The sequence below is a fragment of the Mesocricetus auratus genome, unplaced genomic scaffold, assembly GCF_017639785.1.
Source record: "Mesocricetus auratus isolate SY011 unplaced genomic scaffold, BCM_Maur_2.0 Super-Scaffold_2245, whole genome shotgun sequence".
Classification (NCBI taxonomy): Eukaryota; Metazoa; Chordata; class Mammalia; order Rodentia; family Cricetidae; genus Mesocricetus; species Mesocricetus auratus.
In genome coordinates, this window is record NW_024429180.1 from 20,258,462 (window position 1) to 20,273,980 (window position 15,519).

Here is a 15,519-nt window from a genome sequence, read left to right on the forward strand (position 1 = left end):
ATTTTTTTTCCGAGACAGGGTTTCTCTGTATTGTTTTGGAGCCTGTCCTAGAACTCGCTTGGTAGACCAGGATTGGTCTCGAACTCACAGAGATCCACCTGCTTCTGCCTCCTGAGTGCTGGAATTAAAGGCATGAGCCACCACCACCCGGCCGTATCCCATACTCTTACTGTTCTATTGCAAAGTGCTGCTTACACCATGGACCTGAGGAGAGGAGGGAGACTGTGCTTCTTTGCTTTGGATTTATGAGGTGAGATGTTTCTATGTGAAAGTCTTTGCCACAGAGAGGTGACTAGATCTCTGATCGCCTGCATATACTTCTGTCATGCAAGAAGGGTGTGAGTACAGTGTTGCTACTCTGCTTCCATTCAGCAGTCAGAGACAGGGAAGTACTGGTAGATTTCCTTCTGTTGAGTCATTCTCCGTGTTAAAGGAAAATGTTTTGGGAAAATTCCCTTATAGATTCTTAGAATTAGCACTTTCTAGAGACATGATAATCAAGTTTGCTAATCAAGTGTCTAAGCCACTGTCTAGTGTTTAGGAGCTCTGTGTCAGGAGTAAGTCTGCTTCGGTTCAAATTCTGAGTCTCTTCTTTGCCCCTTGTAAAAACTCTGTTGCTTCAACAGGCTTCCCATCTGTAAAATGGGAGTAGTGACCCTGGTTCAGTAGAGTTGTCATAAGACAAGGCTCCATGAAAAGAGTAGACAGATAGACAAAAGGGAAATGAGTTGGGGATTAATGGAAGACTCTGATAGGTGACCAATGCCTGAAGGGGAAGGTTGTGTGACTGCAGAGCAGGGCAGAAGCCTGCAATGGTGAGCTGAAGAGGGGTAAGCAAGGTGTGACGCATGCTCTGCTTCTCCGTCATCCTCTTTGTTGTCCACAGACTGCACTGCCCACACCATGCCACCCATGGTTCAGCCGCCTCAGTACCCTTTTGTCAAAAATGCAGTTAAGGTTTTTACTCGGGCTTTCTTGTCTCCTCCATAGTCCCTGTTAGAAGTCTTAGAGGGAAAACATGCCACCTGATGGCTTTTTCCCCACCCAAAACAGCTCTACATTTATTTTGCACTTTCTTGACTGATGTACATAAAGCTGGGTTTCATAAAGACACTTTCAAGTATGCCATGTGCTTTGATCACATTGAGTTGATAGCACCAAAGAGCAGGGCCAGTTTCCAGGGTTTCAGAGGCTGAAGGGACCTGGTCTTTGAAGCCTTTTGTTGGGGCTGGCTGGCTGAGAGGAAAGCTCCAGGAAGGAACTTCTGGGTGTACTCTGAGAGATGTCATCCAAAACAAGTTTGGGAGGAGGGCAGTTGGAGAAAGTCCTGGAAGCAAACATTAGTCAAACATTTCTTACATTCTGCTACAAGTTGCAATGCCCTTCAATACTTCAATACTTTCTGTTCCTATGCCTCATTGTTCAAGTGTTAATCCCGCTGGTTGAGAATAAGACCACTACCACAGTTTAAAGTCAAAATTGAAACAAGCATTAATTAAATACTGGCCAAGTGGATAGGCTCTGGCCAGGCAGAGTTCCTAGGAAATGGCCCTGAGTCACTGCTGGCAGGGTCTTAAAGTACTTCCCATCAGGTTCAATCAGGGGCAAGCATACATCCTGATTTATTTCCTGCCTGTGTACCTCCTGCTCACGTGATCAAGTATATCCAGTATAGTTGGGTATGAAACTTGTTTAGGGGAATGAAAACATGTGACTTGTTTACCATAAACAACAGCCTCCAACATTTCAGGAACTATCTGTCCTTGAGCAAAAAGGGCTTGCAGATCAGAGGCATTTTTGTTTCATGGATCTCTTAGGCATAGAAATTAAAAAATGTGACATTGGCTCTCATATTCCTCCTTGAGTTGCATCCTGAGTCAAACGCTTGACTCTGTGATGGGTACCTGTTTATATTGGGATCTAATAACCACCACATTAGTGGTATCCAGACAGGATACTGTCAAGTAGTTATTTATTACTGAGAACAGTCATTTTAAACATGGTTCTTTTAGTGGGAAGTTACATCTGAAATCTGTTTAATATGAAGTCTGTTAGCAAGGCAAACCTGTCTACTTTTTCACAACAGGTGACCTAGTAGCTCCAGAAAAAAGGAAAGCCTAGTTTTTACATATGAAGTGACCTAACAAGGTGGCTGCAGCCTTGGAGAAGAACCTGGTGGCCTGATGCTGCTAAACTGACAAAGCTATAGTGAGTCTAGCTATCAATACCATTGGAGATCTGAGAAGGATAAATTATACCAGAACGTATAATCCAAATGCTCTGCACATCAACTGAAATGATGGAGACCAGTCCATTACCCAGACAGTCATCCCAGGCTCCTGGGGCCAAGGTACTAGGATAGCATTGGTCTTTGGCCACCAGACCCAGAAAGTAAGAGACTTTCTTGATGAGGAGGAACATGTGGGGGACTGACCTTACTTTGTCTAAGCAAAGTAGGGTGATCAAGTCTCCACAGTCCTGCTTTCCACAGTTTGGTCTGGGTCCTGGTGGCAGATGCAGCATTGGGGCAGTTCTGCTCAGTGGTTAGCATTACCACAATCTAAGTGGAGTCGTGCTAGTTCTCTGTGATCTTATTTGGAGACCTTGGGGTCACTGCTAGGAGCTGGAAGTCTCTGTCATAGTAGCTTTTTACATTAAACATTTTAAATGCCATATTCACTAGATCTCTGACAAGTTTGAGGATATTATCTATTAAGTGTATCTAAACAAACCTAGAGTTTCTTAACCTTGAAAACACACACAAGAAGCTAAATAAAGCTTTTTCCTGTAATTAATTACATCAGTGGTTAGCATGACTATAATTATAGTTCTGAACACATTAAAGCATTTGATCATTGATAAGGTAACTATTAATTTGTATGTCTTAATAATCTAACAGTTTATAATTATAAGCTTTTATATGATTAGGTCTTTAGAGCTCTATCATGTTTTGAGCCTTAAAAAGTAACAATTTCTGAATTGAAGTTCCTTTCAGTATCAAAGCAAAACTTTTAACTCATAAACAATGTCCACAGAGAGCCTGGAAACTTTCCTGGTCCTTTTATAGTACTCTGTTACAGAATATAGCAGTTTCTTATATGACTCAGTTTAGCAAAACAGCTTAAGCTTAACAAAGTTAGCAATGATAAGGAAGAGGCGAGACATACATCCTCAAGCATGAATAGTGGTTCTCAACCTTCACAATGCTTCCACCTTTCAACACAGCTCCCCACCACAAAATCATTCCTGCTGTTATTTTAAAAATGCAATTTTGCCACCGTTATGAACAATAAAGCAAACAGCCAACATGCAAATTGTCCTAGACTACCCCTGTAAAAAGACCTTTCGACCTCCAAAGGATCATGGTCCACAGGTTGAGAAGATGCTCCAAGCCCTTTTCCAGATGGCTTAGATGGAAATATCTCAGAGTCTAGTGTTTGGTGCTCATAGCTGTGGCTCTAATTTTTACCATTTTATTTATTTTTAAGGTCAAATATTAATGGTATAAAAATTTTATAAACCTAAAATGTCCATAGGCTTATAAATTTAATATTGTAAAAACCATTCTTTAAAAAATCCACTGTTTTATCTAAATTTTCTGTAAAACTCCAAAATTTCCTCTTAAAAATTTACATTTTTAAACTTAAAATTTTCCTCTTAGAAAGTCTGTGTGCTCCTGAAATATCAAAAAAAATAAAGTACCATTTTTTTTAACTCAAAGAGAGAAAACAGGGTACAACCACAATCTGTATAAGGCAAAAGCAAGCTCTAACAGTACGAACAACTCAGTGCTTAATATCTGGGATTTATTCATAATCCTTTGGATCATCTCTTTGGCCCTGCCCTCAGCAGCATATACATAGTCTTCCTTCCAGATCCCAGCCTGCCGCATTTCCTTGTGGCTGGTGCTTCTGGTGGCTATCACATGGCACCAAGATTTCCAAAGATGCTAAGGTCCACCATTGCAACTGGGCTTTCTCTAGAAACTCTCACACATTGGCAAGCCTCAGCTGCTCTCATGGCCCTGTGGGCTCTTAAATGACAAAGTATGACTGCCAGTCAAGTAAGCTCTTGTATATGAAAGCAGAGAGGTGTGGCTTTAATGCCTTACTAAACAAGCATTGTTTTTAAATCCTATCTGTCATAAACCTTGTTTTCAGGACTGGACAGGAATTATCTCACAATCTACCTTAGTCCCAAATATCTTGGGGGCCTACTGTTGCCTCCTTGGTAGGCCTACTCTACGAGATCACCTTTAACGGAGATGACAGTGAAGTCACATGACATCCACCTTCTACAGCCCTAACATTGATGACTGTCAACCAAATGACTGCCCAAAGATGGTGAAGTTACACGGCTTCTGCCCTCTCTAATCCCAGCAAAGATGGTGACCGGTTATGTGCCTGCCTAAAGATGGTGGCAATCCATGTCTGGCTTACATCCCAAAATGGAATCATGCCATGATTCCTTTAAGATTACCTATGCAAGGGGAGGGAAAAGGAGAGGGACCTGAGATTGACATGTGAAGAAACCTTGTTTCTAATTTGAATTTAAATTTAAAAATATTTTTTTAATAAAAAAAGATTACCTATGCATAGATTTTTAATTACCAACTTCCAATGTTACTAATTTTAAGTTAACTTTCTTCATGTATTTTACAGATTTTTAACCGTATCCAATAAAATAAACTTATAAATCCTGGGGTACAGAATAATCACACAAACCAAGTCTATTTTTTTTTGCCTGTTTTGCTTTGTTTTCTTTTCCCTGTCAGTGCCAGTTGGCTCTATTAACACATGCCATAGAGGAAACTTTTAAATATGGTTGGGTCTAGAGAAGGGAGAGCCATAACCCAGCTCTAGAGCCAACCTCCAATAAAGTAGAACACCATAAAACAACTTCAATGTTATCATACCCCAAAGACATCTGAATTCCGTCTACCCTGAATCCACTGATCAGAGAGCTCAGAGATAAATTTTAAGCCCTGGTTATTGTAATTTAAGAAAAGCAGTGTGAGAGAGAAAGATGCCATGTGACAGGGTTCAAGCAGAGGGGCTTTTTATTATGGAAAATGATCATGAAAAAGGGAAAGGGGAGGGGTAGACCGGCCTCCAAGGACAGGAACAGCAGGAGAGAGGAAAGATGGGCAGAGAGAGAGAGAGAGAGAGAGAGAGAGAGAGAGAGAGAGAGAGAGAGAGAGAGAGAGAGAGAGGGGAGTGCGAGGTGGGCAGGGCCCTTTTCAAAAGAGAATATAGGGAATATAGTGAATATGCACAGGTGGTGCTCTTAGTCATATCCTGTCAGAACCCCAAGGACAGGCTAGTACAGGTGCCTGAATACTAACACTGGCCATAAAAGCAGCCATGGCAGCATTGGCGACTGTTTGCTGATGCACAGAGACAGCAAAATTATGACTCATTTTTATCTCAGCACCATGTTTAAACAACATTTAGGGACACACCAGAAAACACAGACAGATAAAACTTTCCAAGAAAACAGCCAGACACAACTTTCTTGAGAAACAGATAGACAAAACTTTCCAACAAGACAGACAAAACTTTCCAATCAACCAAACCAGGTGTGTGGGTGATATCTTGCTATTTTCCCTGAATGGGAGAATATTGGGGGTACTGCCATGCCCCTCTCCACATCCCAGATGGGGGTCCTATAAAACAGAATCAGACTATGACTCATCTGGAAGCCTCTGTAGATGCTTGCTGCATTTCTCAGAATGGAAGTTCACTCTGACAGTCCATGGACTGAAGGCAGCCTCAGCGCCTTGGAACATCTCAAGGCATGTGCCTTCTGAAGTGGTCTCTCAGTCCCAGAGTTCTGGAGTGAAGGACTAGCTTTAGAATTAATCTTAATCTCACTGGGGCCTCCAAAAATGTTAATCCCATCAGTCTAGAATAAGACTACTACCACCACAATTTAAAGTCAAATTTGAAGCAAGTTTTAACTACATACAGGTGAATGGGCTCTGAGCAGATCCATACCTGGGTTCCCAGGAAATGACCCTGAGTCACAGTAGCAGGGGCTCAAAGTCCAATCAGGGGCAAGCATACATACGGATGCACTTCAGGCTTGTACCTCTGGCTTACATCCAATCAGGGGCAAGTGTGCATCCTGATGTATTTCCTGCCTGTGAACCTCCCATCAACATGTGATCAAGCACATCCAGTGGAGTTGGATGTGCAGATGGGTCAAACAAACTTGATTAGGGAAGTGAAAACATGTGACTTGTTATTTCCCATAAACAACAGCTTCTAGTATTTCAGGAGCAATTTGTCCTTAGGCGAGGGGCTTGCAGGTCAGAGGCATTTTTGCCTTATCATCTAAGCATAGTAATTAAAACTTAAAGACAACTTTGGTTTTCACACAAGGTCCTTCCTTCTCTTCATCTCTACATGGAACTTGGCTCCTGTGGTGGTTGCTTTTAAATATCAACTTGCCTCACCCTAGAATCACTTGAGGAGAGAGTCTCAGCTGAGGAATTATCTAGGTCAGATTGGCATGTGGGGTTTTCTTGACCAGCTGATTCAGGTGGGAAAACCCATCCTGATTGTAGGCACACCTCTTTCATGGCCTGGGCTCTGAAGTGCTCAACACTAAGGAAACCCAGCTGAGCAGGAACTCCAAATGAGCATACCGCAGCACCTGCTTCTCTCTGCTCTTAACTCTGGATGTCACATGACATGTGACTGGCTGCTAGAGTTCCCGCCTTAAGTCCTCAATGATGGACAGTAGTCTGAAATCGTAAGCCAAATAAACTCTCTCTTCTCCAAAGCTGCTTTTGGTCAGCCTGTTCTATCGAGGTAACAGACAGGAGGCTTGAGCATCCCCCACTCCCCTGGCTTCTTCGACAAACCACATACTGCAAGCCTGTCGCCCATGCATCAGGATCATCTGATTTTTGCATTTTAGAAATGCAAACAACTCGAGCATCACTTTGAGTGCTTTATTTCCATCTTAAATGTTCTTCAACCCCAACCACCAGGAATTCCCCGTTGATGATCTTTAAATGCAAGCTAAATATTTTTTTAACGTTGCTTAGTTACTTTTCCCCGTCTTGGTTTCCAGTGCTTACCCCAATGCCCAAATACATGTTTACCTCTCACAAGAAAGAGTCAGCTCTCTCTTTGTTTATCTTTTCCTTAATAATCAGAATCTTTGGGACTCATCTTTCCTGCCAGATTTTATCCATAAAGGTGTTTTCTAAGCAAAGGAAATATCCCATGTCAGAAATCAGATACTACCCATTATATTTGCTTTCACTCTCACTACATGGAAATATAAATAAAGCAAATCTATTGTCGGTTCTGTAACAGAAATGTTTACTGAATTGTATAAGCCACAAAGAGCGGATAATCAATCTGAACTGAACGGAGCGAGGGGTGTATGACAGGAGCAGGCACCCCTGCATCGAATCTTGTTTGCAGAAGCAACTGAGGGAAGCAGCAGGAGCTGAGAAGAGGAAACAGGGAAACCAACGTGAAAACGTCATTGCCATACAAAGAACTAATGCTTTTGTAGACTTTACTGTATGCTAGATACCATTCCAAATGCTTTCCATGAAGCTTGCCAAACCCTTTTAGTAGGGCACGTTATCATCCCCACTCTACAGAGAGCAACACCAGGCACAGAACAGACAATTAAACAGCCTTTCAATCAGAAAATCAGTCAAAGATAGAACTGCAGTGTGGATGTAGGCTGCCGTCCTCTGGGTACTAAGACCATGGGAGGCACCTGGAAATTGTTTAGATTTGAGTGCCAGAAATAAGTATGCATGATCCATCTTCAAATATGGTGCACTAATCTTTTCACTTGACCTCAAATGCAGAAATAATAACATCATTACTAATGTGTACTCTCATATAAAAGACAGCAATCTGTATTTATCACAAGCCTATTCCATTTATTTAAGCTCTGCAGTGAGTGACAGGAGTGTGCTAATCTGTTGCAATACCACATCCAGAGAAACGATGTTTGTAATGGTCATGCATCTTTCCACACTGCCATCCCATATTGCAACTTCTTTTTCTTTTGAGTCTAGGATGTGTCACCTTCCCTTCAATTAAAACACAATAAGGTTATATGATTCAGAAGGTATATTTTATGCTTTCCCAAGTCTCATCCCGGTGAGCTATGGAATAAGATACAAAAAAAAATGACAAGAGAGTTGAAATATGAGTCTGCGGATTGATTCCTGAGTCCCGTTTCCAAAGAGTCTAGAAAGCATTTGTAACTAAGGTAGACTCCTTTTTCCAAAATTACTTCTTAAAAGACTGGAAGCTATTGACCTCCAATGGCTTGTAAGGGTAAAATTATTTTAAAAGTAAAAATAGTCTTCCAATTTATAAATTTTCTGTGCTATTACTTCAAAGCCTTATTTATTCTCACTAAAAGCACTCAGCGAACCATGATTGCAATAAAAAAAAGTGTCCTAAGTGCAAGTTGGGAGGAGAGCAATGGCTGGCAGTCTAGGATATGAATAGATACACGGGCTCTCTCTGCACTCCGTCAGTTACTTGTCGTCTTTCTTCACAACTATTTACATCTACCTGGTTCCTTTAGAAACCAGAGGTAATTTTTGTGTTATGTAGAGAATATTCTTGATAGAAAGTTTCTGAGTATTTTAAAAAGTATTCTCATGCCCACGTGCCCTCTGGGGTGGTCACATGTTAGTATGCAAATGTACCTGGTAATTTTTATGCTCACTGCTCCTTCGTTTGTTTCTTAGACTAGGCACTGTAACACGAATAAATAAATAACTCAGAGACTGATATTGGGGTTCAAGCTTCAAGCCGAATAGCAGGAAAGCAAAGCAGCCGGCCACTAGCTCTCACCTCTAGTTTAGGCTGAAAGGGTTGATCCACACACGAGCTCTTCACCAAGTCTCAAACTGCTGCCTCTCCTCAGTGTGGCTGGAGAACGAATGCCTTTCTGAGACCGTGCTTCTGTCTTATATACTTCCCTAATGTTGGGATTAAAGGTGTGAGCTATAAATCTCCTTTAGACTGATTCACTCTTGTGTAGATTAGGGTGGCCTTGGACTCACAGAGCTTTGTCTATCTCTTAATCCTGAGTCCTAGGATTAATGGTGTGTACCAGCACCTCCTAGTTTCTGCCTGCTAGAATTAAAGGTGTGTGCCTGGCTTCTATGGCTTGTGGCTGACATTGCTTTTCTGAATCCTCAGTCGAGCTTTAATAAGTCATAAATAATATATCACTACAAGGTATGACTGTCATTATTTAGTGAGTGGGGCCCTGCGCTGCCACACTGTCCGTGCTTTTTAGGCTTGACAATGGAACCAGGAACTTGTACTACTGGCAGAGGCAGCCACACTGTGACTCATTTGGTGAACAGGCTCTCTGTGCCAGCTCTGCAGCCACCCCTCCCCCAGCTGGTGTCATCCTCACGAGGCCATCATTGCACCAACCGTCCGTCACCCCTCCTGGGAAGGTTGTGTGGATTTTTTCTCTCCAGCCTGCCAATTTGGCTCTGAGCTTTGATAAATTATGAGTCAGAGCTGGTTGATTCCTGGTGTGGGAAGAGGGGATGCTTCTCTGTGTTTACAGATACTTCTCCCTGAAGCGATTGCTTTCTGAGGCCACTGAATATCTCCTGCCACTTGATCCCTTTATCAAATACCACCAGAGAAGGCCAGTTCATAGGGGCCCTGCTGGCTCCATCTCCTGGGTGACCTCCTACAACAACTCTCTGTTCCACATCCTCTAAGGGCTATTTCAGTAAAGCACCCTGGGTGCTTTGCTAGAGTATGCCCTGGCCTTTATACCATCACCGTCACCACCACCACCATCATTTTATTAATTATAAAAATCGTATGCCATTAGGTACTGAATGCTGACTGACTGTTTTACACTCAACCAAAAAATAGAGTGTAAAGTTCTATTCTAGAATTATAATTAAACTAGGTGCACTGATACACACTTAAGTTTATAGGTATTACATAAACAGAAATCAACCTGCTACTGGCTAGTTCAGGTGGCTCATTACAAGCTGGACCTGTGCCTGGATCATGAACTAAACCTCTAGAAATCATAAATGAAAGGAGGCCATTCACCTTTGGTTAATACTCTAGGGGAACAATGATAATAGACTCACTTTGCTGGTTTTGAGTCTCTGAGGCCGAGGAGAGTGTAAGGTGGGTAGTGGATTTGCTGTCTTTTGTTTGTTTGTTTTTCTTTTTCTTTAAGGGAAGGAGACACAAGGCGTCAAATGTGCTTTCACAAGCTGTAGTAGAGATGGTGGAAGGAACAGCGTGGAAGGAACAGCGTGGCAGAAAGACTACAGATCCAGAGTCATGCCCAGAGCGGACTCATAGCTCTGTTACCAGATGTGAGATCTGGGTCAAAACACACAGCTGGAATTCCTAGTATCCCCTTCTCATCTGTGTGGTGGGAGTAACATCTCCCCTGATGTGCTACAGGTGTCTGGTATGTTAGTCAGCTTTGTTCGCTGGAGGTAATCAACTTATAAAGAGAAAAAGGGGCTGGGGGCTTAATTCAGTTGGTAGATAACATGTGTAAAGCCCAGTTTGATCCTCAGCTCTACACAAACTCAGCGTGATAACACCTGTCTGTAAGGTCTGCATAAGGGAGCCTGATGCTTAAGATCATTCTCAGACACACAGCAAGTTTAAAGCCAGCCTGGGACACATGGGATCGTGCCTGGAAAAAAAAAAGATAAGCTTGTTTTTGCGCCCAGTTTTTGGCATTCCAGTCCATAACTGCTTGATCCCGTTTCTTCCGTTCTGTGGTGAGGCAACACTTAAGGGTGGGAAAACACGGCAAAACAAGATGGCTGACCTCATGGACTGGACAGGGGGAGGGAGCAGGGAAGAGGAGAGAGAGGAAGGAGAAGAGAAAGAGGAAGAAACTCTCTCACTTCCTATTATCTTTCTTAAAGGTACACCCCAGTGGCCCTAGGGAACTGCCAGACAAGCCCCATCTCTTAAAGGTTCTACCACCTTCAACACATCCTGAGGACTAAGTTGTGACACACAGGCCCTTGAGGGACACTGAAGATCCAAACCATAGCCCTTGGTAGGTGCCAGAGAATAATCATTGTTTGCTCTGTATTTAGGAAGGAACAGGGCAAGTTTAAAGACTAGAGGTCCCACAGGAAGTTCTCTACGAATACGCATTTCCTAAAGAGAGTGTGGCCCCAAGTACAAATCTGAGTTCTATTCTACACATTGACACATACTCTGAAGAAGCGTTAAGGAGTGCTATAATGAGATTGATGACTGCCTTAAATGCCATCACAGAGCCTTCATCCAGTAGCTAATGGAAGCAGAAGAAGACATCCACACCTAGGCACTGAGCCAAACTCCTGGAATCCAGTTGCAGAGAGGGAGGAGTGATGAGCAAAGGGGTCAAGACCATGCTGGGGAAATCCACAGAAACAGCTTACCAGGGGAAGTAGGACCTCCTGGACCCCATTCTGATAGCTGGGGACCAGCATAAGACTGAATGAACCAGGTCTCCTGAACATGGGTGTCAGTTGGGGGGCTGGGGCAGTCTATGGGGCCTCTGGTAGTGGGTCAGTATTTATCCCTGGTGCAAAAATGGGCTTTGGGAGCCCGTTCCCTATGGAGGGATACTCTCTCAGCAGCATAGGTAACCCGGGGAAGGGGGGCAGGACAAATGATGTGACAGACTTTGATGATCCCCCATGGGGGGGCCTCACCTTCCCTGAGGAATAGATGGGGGTGGGATGGGGGTTTGGCTGGGGAATGGGAGGACTGGAGGGAGATAGAACTGGGATTGGTGGTAAGATAAGATTGCTTTTAATTTAAATAAAAATTAATTAAAAAAGAGTGCTTTACTTGAAAAAAACAAACAAACAAACCTAGTGAAACCCTGTCTTCAATTAGCGTGGATTGTGTCTGTCATCAGCAGAGAAATCTTTTGCGTCTTTGACCCGTGCGTGGGAGGATGGGCTTGGGCTTGTTTGCAGATGTCCCTGTGTTGGAGCACTCAGCACCGCTGCTCTGACTGTGGGCTTTGAATACTGGACCACAATTTCCCTTTTTCACATTTCCCCATGGTTGCATTGCAGCAACAGGCTGTCGGAACTGCAGAGAGATTTACCTAGAAGATCCCACCTCTGCATTTAGAGAGTTAATTGAGCTTTGTTCTCACTCCAGACCTTTCAGCTGGCACCTGTACAAACAGGGCTGTCTTTGATGGAGCAGGCCAGATGCTTTGGGAGGCCTGTGGTCAGGACAGATAAAGTTGCATGGTTCCTGAGAAGCCTTAGGCTAGACATTCGCCGACTTTCCCAAGATTAGATATCTCCTTTCTCTCCTTCCTCTTGTACAAGAATAGGCGGGGAGTGGAAACAGGGAGTTTTAGGAGACCTGGATTCCAGCGCTGGCTCTGCCCAGTGTAATTCTGGGCCCCTTGTACTCCCTCTTCAGGAGAGTGTTTTCATCAGTAATGGAATGTGGCCTAGGATCTCTCTGCTTAATTGCTAAGGGCACATAGAGCCCTGCTTGTTGGTCTCACAAGGTTCCCCACATACAAGACTGTGTTTGTCCATGGTGGCCCAGTGTCTGGGTGCGCATGCCCAGGGCTCTGCTTTTCTGCTGCCCTGACCCGCACAGGGACTTCCTGTTTGTTGGCCACCCACTCCTAGTGTGGAGCAGAGGGTGCTGAGAGCACATTGTTCAGGAAGGAAGTGAGAGGACTCAGTGTGGCAGGAGCTGGGCCTCTGTGCCCCACCCCCCCCCCCCGGCCCCCGAGAACGAACAAGGAGGTCAGAGTATCAGAATATTTCCATCTGTTTCTGTTTGTTTGTAGGAAAACAGACCGGGTGACTGTGTGACAGATACCAAGACTGGAGTTGGGGGCTTCTGTATCCCCACTTTCTGAACATTTCCCTTTTGTCATAGGACTTTTGCATACACCTTTTCAGTAGAAATCACTCAGCCTGATGTGGGTGTCACCGGCTGACCTTCCTGTTTGGACAGCCATGGTACTAAAGGCTCCTCGTGTTTTGGGACAGTAGAGTTTACCTGAAACCTACAATTTCACATTCAGGCTTTTGTCCTCACAGCTTATCTTCCAACACATTTGTTGTAATTTAAGAAAAGCAGCTTGAGAGAGAAAGAGACCCTGTAACAGGGTTCAAGCAGAGTTTTGTTTTGTTTTCAAATTAGGGAGAGGGATTATAAAAAGGAGGGGGGAGACCAATGTCCAGGGACAGAGAGAGAGAGAGAGAGAGAGAGAGAGAGAGAGAGAGAGAGAGAGAGAGAGAGAGAGAGAGAGAGAGAGAGAGAGAGAGAGAGAGAGAGAGGAGAGAGAGAGAGGAGAGAGAGAGAAGAGAGAGAGAGAGAGAGAGAGAGAGAGAGAGAGAGAGAGAGAGAGAGAGAGAGAGAGAGAGAGAGGAGAGAGAGAGAGGAGAGAGAGAGAAGAGAGAGAGAGAGAGAGAGAGAGAGAGAGAGAGAGAGAGAAGAAGGGAGGGGAAGAGAACAGCATGGGAGGTGGGCAGGACCCTTTCAAAAGGAAACATAGTGAGTGTACACGGGTGGTGCTCTCAGTGGCTGCAGCTGAGGGCGTATCCCGTCAGAACCCCAAGGACAGGCCAGTACAGATGCCTGGATACTCACGAACATCTCAAATCTAATGAGCTGAAGTGTAAGATGCGAGATGCGTCAATGCTTGGGAAATGAAATGATGGGTCCAGCAGTTTGTTACAAAGAATACTCTGGGGGCTAATGGATGCTGAGAGTGGGAGAGGAGCCCAGGGAAGAGCCTGCCAGCCGGCTATTCACTCAACACCCAGTGGTCAGCACTGACAACATACATACAACTAACCTTGCAAAGATGGAGCTGACTGCATTTCTGTCTTCTAATACATATACGTATGTAATAACAATGTAAAAAGAAGTCATGAGTTTGAAAGAAAGCAAGAAAGGCTATACGGGAGGGCTTGGAAGAGGAAAATGATGTAACTATAATTTCAAGAAACATTTTAAAAAACACTCCGATTGTGTGACCTTCATAATCTAGATAATCCAAACACATGGCCTGGTTTCTTAAATATAGACACATCTAAAAAAAATGAGATTTTTGTGACCAGTAATATCCTCCACCTCATGCAGATGGGCTCTGCAAAGGCTCAAAATGCAAATCGTGCTTGCTAAGTTCTTTTTCTTTAATGGTTTCTTAGAAACGACTACTGTCCCTACACTGAGTGTGAGGAGTGGCAGATGGAGTTGCCACCTATTCATTGCGGAGTACTGGTAAGGGCACGGGGTGGGTGGGCTTCTTTCTTACTCCAGTAACTTTCTAACCGATACAGTGAGGGGTCCACGGATTCGGATGCTTTTCCTGCTCAGTGCTCAAGTCAGAATTCAGTCCAAATTGCTAGTTACAGAAGCGACCTTAGGTTGTCCCTTTAAAGAGGCAGGGAGAAGAAATCCCAATTTTCTGCCTCAGCTCGGTGCATCCCGCCTGAAGGGCCACTGGGGTCTGGATGCTGAGCCGGCCACTGCCGTGGTTGGGGAGGGAAGACTGGCATCAGCAGATTTTCAGGCTCAGCCCTAGCGTGGAAACAGATGCCCTACAGCAGAACAGAATCCACTCTGATCGAGCTCTTGGCTGCTGCCGCAACTCCCGTGGCCACCATCTGCTATCGTAATGCCTCCCCAGCCCGCAGTGACACTCCCTACTTCTGGTAACCTTCCCTTGTGAGTAGTATCACCGATTCCGAAGACTGTAAGCTATAAATAATAGCGTTAGCAGCCTAACTCAAGCCAAGATCAGATTCCTTCCTCTCTAGGAAAGGGAGAAGTAGGCTGTTACCCTCATCTGTCTCCTTTTCCATCTTCTCATTTGTCTCTTACCGTTTTCCTTCCCCTGCACCAGCTCCCGGTGCTGTCTTGGCTTACAAGTTGTATCCGAGGAACATCTAGGAGCTCTGAAGTTCTAACTCACTACTCAGTGGAAACTTCAATTTGAAAAAAAAAAGGAAGAGATCAGCACTTATTCTTGAAGGCTTTTTTGTTGGTTTTGTTTTTAAGACTGGCTTAGGTGGCGAGTACTGTTAGCTCCGTAGATACTTTTGAGTGAGGTGGCCTCAAGAATGCCACCCTTCACATCAAACAATCTTGGCTATTTGCTATACAGTTTTGGGTAGACTGGCATGGTTGCCAATTAATTTCTGATCACTCTTTAGAGTAAAAGTACTAAAGCACAGTGAGTGCCGGCTTTTAACAGACGGCCCCGGGGACAGCTTCTTCAGACAGTCTGCTGTACTTTCGTTTGGCATGTATTTTTAAAGTAGAGTTCAGATCTGGTTCTAACTTTAGGATGTCTTAGAGTGTCTTAGCAGATCCGATATCACAGAGCACTGTACCGCAGAAGGAGAAGCATGCGTTTCATACTTAGAGAGTTGAGTCCAAGATCAAGGTGCTGGCTGGCTTGCTTCCTGGCAGTAACTTACTTCCAGGTCTTACAGATGGCTGCTGTCTTTCTGTGTCTTCTCAT